At 34.6% G+C, this 8,779-nt stretch overlaps 1 long non-coding RNA gene across 1 annotated transcript in view; it reads left to right on the plus strand.

Annotated features, from left to right (window-relative positions):
• The window catches only part of LOC129060203 (uncharacterized), a 28,891-nt gene extending 25,923 nt beyond the window's left edge, over positions 1–2,968 (plus strand). Inside the window, exons 2-3 of the long non-coding RNA XR_008526733.1 lie at positions 1,909–1,991; positions 2,651–2,968. This is a non-coding gene — a long non-coding RNA (uncharacterized LOC129060203). The remainder of the gene's footprint in view (positions 1–1,908; positions 1,992–2,650) is intronic.
• Positions 2,969–8,779: the final 5,811 nt, after the last annotated feature.

Below are 8,779 nucleotides of genomic sequence, written 5' to 3' on the forward strand. Positions count from 1 at the left end.
CAAGATTGTCAGGGTATGTTCTACGTAACAGAGCCTGGCCAATGGTGCAGAAGCAAGAGCTATAATGCAGCCCCTGCCTTCCTTGCCAGTTGCATTCCTTGAGTGATGTGGCTACATCTACCAGAAGAGACCTTCCTTTTCCTCTCATTGATATACCCAGAACAGGTATCCTTTTGCAATTCTTCAAGGAAAGGTCACTTTTTGTTCTTTAATTTGTGTATAGGCCCCAAATACAGATGCTGAGACTTTGCAAAAATTACCAGTTAAAAAACAAAAGAGTTAATTTCTTTTTTATGAGCAGCAGCTAGCCTAGTGCCTGTAATAAATAACAATTTAAAAAGTGAATAGATGAGAAAATGAATGAATTAATAAATAAAACTTTACCCTTAATGTCATAAGAATGAATGAAGGAAGGATTGAATAGAAATATTACCCTCTACACTTGGCTTTTTATCCTAGCTCTGAACATCTTTGGCAAAATTATTTCTAACAGGACATCTATTATTTCTCTTATTTCATTGAAATATTTTGTCTTGTTTTTATAGTTTTCTACCTAATTATCTACAATCATTGCATAAAATATGTTTGCATTGAATTTCATAGATTAATTAGGTTGTTTTAAGTTTTGGCTAGTAACAACTTTGTTGAAATAAATGTATTCTAATTATTTCTTTAACTAGCAAGTAGGAGACATTCTTAGGTATGGATTTTTGAGTCTAGAAATATATGAAATTTTAACTTTAAAAAATTCTGATAATTTTCTTTGACAAAGGTAATACTGGAAATTATTAATATCTTTAAATTTTTTCCAAATTATATGATGCTAATTTAACTTACATTCATTGACTTACCTATAAATTTATGCATCCTTAAGCTAATTTGTATATATACTGTTTATTCATTTCCATGTTTATTAAATTATCCATATTTTTCAAATGCATTTGTATATGGTCTTTCCACAATCCTTGAAATTCTGCGGGAAAAGTAGGTTGATGCCAGTCAGAGCTTTATGTAGCAACTAACAAAACAGTAGTAACTCTGGGAAGAAAGAGATGGTGAGTCTCAGTGTTAGAGGTAGAAGTTCTGTTAATGCTGTGATGTGAAATGACATATTATTCATATTTAGCTCATTATTTGACTAGCTTATAACTATAGAAAGGCAAAAACAAAAGAAAATAAATTGAAATCAAATGTAAATTGCAATGGCCTGCAACTCTTTCTTTCCTTAAGGAAGGCACAGTGTGAAGTCAGGATAGAATAGAAATCCCAATTTTGTTTAATGTAGTCCTTTGAGCATCCCCCAATTTTGAGACAAAACCAGAGATGAAAGGCAAAAGAAACAGTTTCAACAGTTGACACATTTTCTGATGCCCCATTTTCATGTGGCAATATTAAAACTCAAAGCACAAAAGCACCTCAGTGATTCTCACAATGCATGCAGTGAATTCAGCTGTAGTTGAAACCAGCCTGCGTCACTAGTAACCATCCACTTTTTGTTTGTTTTATTTGTCAAACATAAATGAATAAAGACATAAATACAGTAACTAACGATGCCATCCATTTTATTAAACATACTCCATTGACATAAATAACATGTTAATTCTTATTATTTAAGCAACCTTTTAGTTTTTTTTTCTCTCCACATTTAAAGAAAGGGTTATACTTTACTAATATTTTTTGTGTGATAGCTCTGCTTTATACAAAAACAAGCCTCTTTTAAAATATGAACAGCTAAGTACCTGGGGGGTGTGTCTTTTATCAATATATAAATTATAAAGCTTTCTATTTTCTACTTTCTTTCCATAGTATTCCATATGGAAATACTGGCAAATGAAGTTCTTATTCTTATGACTTTATCTGTTTAAGAAGTGTTCTCTGAATTATTTACTTTGTATTCTCTATTTAAAGATTGATGGATGTGCTACCTTTTGAAGCATGTAGTTAAGGCCATATTTTTCCTGGAGTTTTGCATACTGAGCATACATCTTCTGGTAAGTTGCACCTTTGTTCTTTTTTATGACTTTTATGCATTGTTATTCCATTAGTACAAGGCTAGGTATTGCTACAAATGTCCCACAGAGAGAATATTTCAGTGACTTTCTTGACAATGGTGAAAAGCCTTTGTTGAGCATTCATTCTGCCTCCTAATTCTGTGCTTTTAATGTCACTCTCTGTGTTCCAGTCTAATTCACATTGGGTTATTCTTATTCTTTCAGTTTCTAATCACTAGCTCTTGTATCTCTCAATTATACAAATCTGAGCACAGCTTCAATTTGGACTTGCACCAGCTTCATCTGTAACTTGAGTTCAGATGCAAAATAATTTTTGATTTTTGCTACAACCATTACCTTATTGTCAGCCCCAGATAAAGTTGTGAGAAATTTGCTGCATAATTCTGTAAGGATTTTACTTAGAAAAAAATAAATTTTGTTTAGAATATACCTGTAGGAAAAGATAACATTTAAAAAGTAAATTTGGTAGTTAGTTTGGGGTTTAGGACATGCTACCCCAAAATATAGCATGTTGGCATTTGAGAGAATAGCAGAAGTAGAAAGGCCACTCTCACCATTCCCTCTCCCTTCTCTCCCAAAGCAGGCTGTAAAACCTAGAAAGATCACGCTTTGTCTTTCTCTCCCTTTTTCCCTTGAAGCAGGTCAGAAGACTCCCATTCTAGAAGTGCCCTCCTGGTAACCTGAGGAAAACAACAACAACAACAAAAAACATGCTTTTCCCTGAAGACACAGGAACACAGAGAAAAATCTGAACTAGCAAGGCTTCCTAAGTTCCGCTCAGTTTCTTATCATTAGATCATACAATTTTGTCCTCCAATCATATTTCTCTACACTTGTACATTCTTCAACAAACCTAGACACAAAAATATACATTAGCCTTTTTCTTTGGGTCTTGAGTTCTTAAGACTCCTGTGTCACATAAGCTTATATTAAATAAATTCATATGCTACTCTCTTGTTAATCTGTCTTTTGTTATAGGGGCCTCAGTCATGAAACTAACATGGGAAGAAAATATATTTTCCCTCTACAATAGAAGGTAAAAGTATTAAAATGTCTACCTATTAATAAAATTATTTAAGTGTAATGAATATTTATTGCTGCACTAATCTGCAATTTGTGAAAATATACACTACGATGTTTCTATAATTTCATAAGGTAAGTAATAACACCAGAATGTTAATAAAACCTTCTTCCTATAGAAAACCTCTTTGAGGCTAAGCAAAGTACATTGGGCAGTGGGGAAAAAAAGAACAACTGTTGGAAAACCATTTGTTTGTTTGTTTTCCCTAGCACTTCAAAAATATTCCCCATTGTCTCCTGACTGTATAATTTTCTACAATGTGTCTGTGAATCCTCATCTTTGTTTCTTTGTATGGAAGTCATTTACCTCTGGCTACTTTAAAAATATTATCCTTAGTCAGGCACAGTGGCTCACACCTGTAATCCCAGCACTTTGGGAGGCTAAGACAGGAGAATCACTTGAGTCCAGGAGTTCGAGACCAGCCAAGGCAATATGGCGAGACCTTGTCACTACAAAAATATTAAAAACATTATCTGGGCTGGGTGTGGTGGCTCACACCTGTAATCCCAGCACTCTCAGAGGCCGAGGTGGGTGGATCACTTGAGGCCAAGAGTTCCAGACAAGCCTGGCCAACATGGCGAAACCCTGTCTCTACTAAAAACACAAAAAATTAGCCTAGTGTGGTGGCGTGTGCCTGTAATCCCAGCTACTTGGGAGGCTGAGGTGGGAGAATCGTTTGAACCTGGGAGGCAGAGGTTGGAGTAATCCAAGATTGCCCCACAGCACTCCAGCCTGGGTGACAGAGTGAGACTCCATCTAAAAAAAAAAATTATCTGAGTGTGGTGTTGCACACCCCTAATCTCAGCTACTTGGCGGGATGAGGTAGGAGGATCTCTTGAGCTGGAGAGGTAGAGGTTGCAGCAAGCCAAGATCCTTCCACTGCACTCCAGCCTGGGCAACAGAGGGACAGCCTGTCTCAAATAAAGAAAAAAGAAAAAAAGAAAAGAATAAAAATATTCTCTTTGACGCTAGTTGTTTTCAATTTCATTATGATGTTCTTAGGAGAGGTTTTCTTTGTGTTTATCCTACTTGCCTTTCTTTAAGTTATTTTTGTATCTACAGATTTATAATTTTTATTAAAATTAAAAAGTTTTCTGCTATTATCTCTTCAGTTTGTTTTTTCCATGTCTGCCTGTTTGTTTCTACCTCTCTCTTCCATCCACATGGTACAAATTCAATATGTTAGACAAACTTGGTATTGTACTAAATAATGAGACTCTGTTACTATTTTCAGTTGTTTTTCCTCTCTTTGCTTCATTTTGCATAGTTCCCATTGCTGTGCTTTCAAGTTCAACTGTATTTTTTTCTCCATTATGTAATCTATAATTAATCCCATCGGTGAATTTTTATTTCAGACATTGCAGTTTTTATTCCCCTTTACTTTAAATCTTTGAGCATATTTTAATATTTATTTGTCTATAAATTCTATCATCTTTCTCAATTTTGGATGTATTTTTATCGAGTCATTTACTTTTGGTTTTTGGTCTTAAAATGTTGCTACTTCACATGTGTAGTATTTTATTATTATTATTATTAAGTGCCAGACACAGACATGGTGAACATTACATTGTCTCAAAAGAAAAAAAAAGTTAACATGAATCTAGTGTACCTTTATTTTAGGGATAATTTAGCCCACTACAAAGATATGATCATCTGAGACCACTGTTAGTAACAGTCCCGAGTATTTACTGAGATCTCTTGGGTTTGGCCTATAAAAACTGCAACAATTCTAAGTAAGCCCAGCTGAATGATTGTTTGGTGCATGGCTTCTTAGAAAATGTTCTTCGCCCTACAGTTGTTCTTTGCTCAGACTTGTGGAATTTCAACTCATATATGTGCAGGTTTGTATTTGGCTAGTTTTTAACAAATCCTTATGGATATTTCTGGAGTTCTTTCTCTGCATAGCTCCCTTATCTCTGGTTCTTTATACCACACATCTCAGCCATCTCTGCCTTCCCAAATCATACTTCTCCTCCTCGATGGATATTTTGCTCTGCTTGTTTCTTTCAGTGTTATCTTGAAAGAGCCTTCAGGCAGAAAGTCAAGGCAAAGTTGGAGGGTTTATCTAATATGTTTATTCTCTTATGAATCACAATTTTGCCTCTCCTGTAGTCAGTCCTGTGTTTAAAACAAGCTGTTTCACATATGTGGTCCAATTTTTAAATTGTTTGTAGTAAAGCAAAAGTCTCATACCAGTTAGTTAATTTCTCATGGTCAGAAGCAGAAATCATCCTTGTTTTGCCATTTTCTTTTATTGTTGTTTTCTCTAATTTACTTAACATAGAATTTTCTCTTGAATCTAATTTTAACCTATTAATTTTTCATTTAGTAACATTATAAGAAAAGGAAGAATAATGCATTGGTAAGTTTTTGCTGTCCACGACAGTATTGTTGTTAGGTGAGACAGACCTGCCTCGGGCTACAGATTGACTGCTTTTAGCTTCAAATTTATTTTTGAATTTAAATCTGCTTCATGTGTCCCCAGATTTGCCTTGGACCAGTGGCTACTTGAGTCATGTTATTCTCATGGCAGGCCCCTGGTGCACAAGAGGTCAAGCCAACTTTTCCAGGAGCATTTAACAACTCTTTTCTCATCACACTCAACAACATTTCATTGGCCCAAACAGGTAATATGGCCAATCCCAAAGTCAAGTTGTAGGAAAGTAGATTCCTCCTACCGTGAAATATGATACCTACTCAAAATTGGAGTGAAGAATTGCAGACAACATTTCCCAAGACATTAATGGGTCTCTGGCACATTTATAATAGCAAAGTTAAGATAGCCAGCACACATACCATATTGCTCTAATATTTTTCTTTGCTTAACTTAATATGCAGTAGACAGTTGAAAGGGACTTAACAGTTTTTTAGCCAATAACTTCATTTGATAAATGGAGAAGTTGATAACCCAGAGTATTGAAGCACTTTTCTAAATTGGCATGGTAAGTCATTGATATCGGATGTGGAGATAACTGACTTGACACTGCTCCTGAATTCAATGTTACATTTACTTTGTTATGCTATTTATATTAACTTTCATTATTCCAGTGCATTTCTATCAGACAAGATTCAGGCAGGAAACAGATGGCAATCTCAAAAGGGTTTAACAGAAAGTTAAATGAGTTTAAAGAGAATGTAACAAAGAAATTCTTAGCAGAGACGGGAGCAGTTTTACAAAATCAACAAGAAATATTTAACAACTGCTGGAGATATCACCACTCCCAGGTCTGAAGCAACAAAAAGTGGCAACAGGATTCTAGAATCTAAAAGAGCTGAAGACAAAGGGGAAGAGCTTTAGCCTTAGAAAAATGCAACTTGAGCAGCATCCCAGAACGGAATCCCTACCGTGAGAAAGGAAGGGAATGAGGCGAGTAATTACCTAAAAGCCTCTCTGTCTCTCCCTGCTCTTCAATTTCCTGTCAGTTTATCCCACTGACTGAACACAGCTGAAAGCCAGTAGGTAAGGGTGTGCCTGTGAGGTAGTCAGAGAGGTCAGTTTCTGGGCTCGGTGCAGAATAGAGAGGAATAGAAAGAGGACAGATGGGATACTAACCTGTGATGGAGAATAACTAGTAATGCCTCAATGCTTAACTTCATGTCATTTACAGAATATTAACAGTGGATTCACTTAACACATGTTTATTGAATCACTATTGTGTGTCAGGATAATTTTCAGGCATCGAGAGTGTGGCATTGAACAAAACAGATGGAAATTCTTTGTTGGGGTGTATATTCTGAAATGAACTCAGTCTGCAAGCAACATCAACAAGTAAAATTATGTTATGTTATGTTATATGATGATAAATGCCAAGAACAAACAAACAAATCAGGGAAGAGAAATAGTAAATGTCAGGGTGCCAGGGTGGAAAAAAATCAGTGAAATTTTACAATACAGTGGACAGGGGAACCTCACCAAAAAGACAGCATTTGCTTAATGACTTGAATGAAGTAAGGGATTGAACAGTGTAAGTATTTGTAGAATATTCTAGGCAGAGAAAATAAACTTGTACAAGCTGTAGTGTAGTATGTTCAAGAAACAGAAGGAAACCAATGTACTTCCAACAAAGGGAGAGTAAGAGGAGATGGAGACAGAACAGTAGTAGGGCCTAGAGGAAGCAGATCCGTGGGAACTTGAGCATCGTGTAAGATGATCTGACTTGTGTTTAAACAGGAAAACTCTTACTGCTGAGTTAAGGACTAGCTGAAGATAGGCAAGAGCTGATGCAAGTAGAATTTTATAAAATATTAATTACACAATAGGTTTTCCAGAAACATAGTTATTTTTTGTCATCTAATTAAATAGCATGAGAAAATATAAAGAAAAATGTGGTGATTTTATAATAACTAAAGTGAATAAGTAATTATGTTCTAATTATTTTTTTTAATTCAGATTTTTACTCATTGGTTTCTTTGAAGTGAGGCATCAATTTACTGAATGCAAGGAGTTATTGACTAACATGAACTGATGTAGGTTTATAGATAGACCTGAACTATTTATAAATGTTTGCAAAAGAGACATAGTTTAAAGTAAATTCCAGATATTTAAAGACACTTTTTAAATAGAAGAGTTGAAAAAGACCTTTTATCCCTAACAGATTAGTGCTATAATAGTTAAGTAGATAAGATTGAAAGAGACATATAGAGACATAAACAGAAACTTTTATCTTCTGAAGATGGTTATTTGGTCTTACTCTGTAACTAAAATATATAAAAATACTCATCCAAAATTGTCTGTTACCAATAACATAATGAACATATGCACTTGATCTAGATATTTTTCCCACATGAAAAGATTTCTGACTGGTAAATTTTTTAGGAAAATTAACATAATAAATAATCTTCCAAGTAATGTACCTTGTGATAAGTATTTTTATAAACATCGGTAACAAAATAATAACTCTACTGTTTTAATATGTCATGGTAAACTACAGTCCCAAGCTCTCTAGAATCATAACAAATGCAAATATTTGACAGAAAAGAATTGGTAATAGCCCACGTTATCTGCAAAAGGAGAGTATAATCCAAGCCAACTCCAAAGACACCAGTGACATTCAGTAAGCTGGTTTCATGAAACTGAGTTGAGAATTGTTCTGAGAGCAGGATGGGAGGAACTGGAGAACATACAGCCATGATTTGGCTGTCTCTAGCTTCATCTGATGCAGATTTAGTGACAGTATGCCACAGAGAGCAAAAAAGAGATGAACAGCTGTTTCATGTTGCATAGTCTTCCATTTTGAAAAACCTTCTGGTTTCAGATTAAGAACTATATCTTGGAAATCTGCAAATCTAGATAAGTTCTCATCCAAACATAAGCATTTCATGTAGAGCTCTACCTGTTTAGAATGCACTAAACTAAACCTTAATAATATTCTTTTTATAGCTTGTAGTTCATTAAAAAAAAAACTCTCTTTTTATTTTCATGTTATAAAAATTCTTAACCTACATATATATAGGTCATCGGAAGTTAATTATTCTACTGCACTTCTTTTCCTCAGTTTATTTAAATCCCTTCAAAATTCTACAGATAATATCTGTGCTTCTTTATTTTTATTTTTTTTAATTTCACATTTCTGCAACAAACTCTTCTTAAAAAAATGCTTTTTGTGCAACTTAGTGTTCAGCTTTTCAAAGCACAGTTAAGTTGAGGCTCTGGTATTTAAGAAATTTCTATGGAAACTTCTGTGTA

The sequence above is a fragment of the Pongo abelii genome, chromosome 1 (assembly GCF_028885655.2).
Source record: "Pongo abelii isolate AG06213 chromosome 1, NHGRI_mPonAbe1-v2.0_pri, whole genome shotgun sequence".
NCBI lineage: Eukaryota > Metazoa > Chordata > Mammalia > Primates > Hominidae > Pongo > Pongo abelii.